This window comes from Babylonia areolata, chromosome 30, assembly GCF_041734735.1.
Source record: "Babylonia areolata isolate BAREFJ2019XMU chromosome 30, ASM4173473v1, whole genome shotgun sequence".
Classification (NCBI taxonomy): Eukaryota; Metazoa; Mollusca; class Gastropoda; order Neogastropoda; family Buccinidae; genus Babylonia; species Babylonia areolata.
Window position 1 is genome coordinate 5,556,070 of NC_134905.1, and position 801 is coordinate 5,556,870.

The window sequence follows — 801 nt, forward strand, 5'->3', positions numbered from 1 at the left end:
AAATCATGGGGGCATGAGGGTAAAATGGCAACGGAGGACAAAAAGCAACAAGCTTTTGACAATTTATCGCCGCTCAGTGAAACTGCCCCGAGGCCAGATCATGAAACAGACCTGATGCCGCTGCACATACAAACGCTCCCATGGTCAGCATTCCTTCACTTCCTTGACCGCGCATAGCCCGGTGGGTTAACTCTGCTCAATACGAAAAAGGCAATGACGGGGGCGCTTGAACAACGTTTCCCCCTTACCTTCTTCTTTTCAAGGCGCGTCAAGGACGTCTTATTGAAGACGTTTAATCTTTGGGAAAGTTTTACGTCACTTGTCTGAGTGTCCGAAGCTCAAAGGATGAGTCATTCAGCACACCCACTGGCATCCGCGGGGTCTGGTGTAGGGGAGGAGAGGGTCTGGGGCCCGTACCCTTGGTGAGTTTTGGGTGGGACTTCTGCTGATTTAGGGTGGGTTCGATTCCCCGTACGGCCTGGTGGTAAGGTGGAGTTCTTTTCGTGATTCCAGGTCAACATAATGTTGAAACTTGCTTGTGGAGAAATTCTCTCCTTCGGTCTTTTTTAACTGCAAGGGTTTAAGATGTTTACGCCGTTTAAGACCCGTTTCTATCAGCGTCGTGGTGGAAATAAGGGAGGAACCTCCTGGACATCCCCTTAGAACGAGTAACAGCCTGGTGGCGTCGCTAAAAACGGTCCCCACCCCCCCCATACACGCAAAAGCCTACTCGTGTACATACGAGTGAACATGTGAGCTGCAGCCCACGAGATACGTTCATCTATTCATTCATCCACAGCA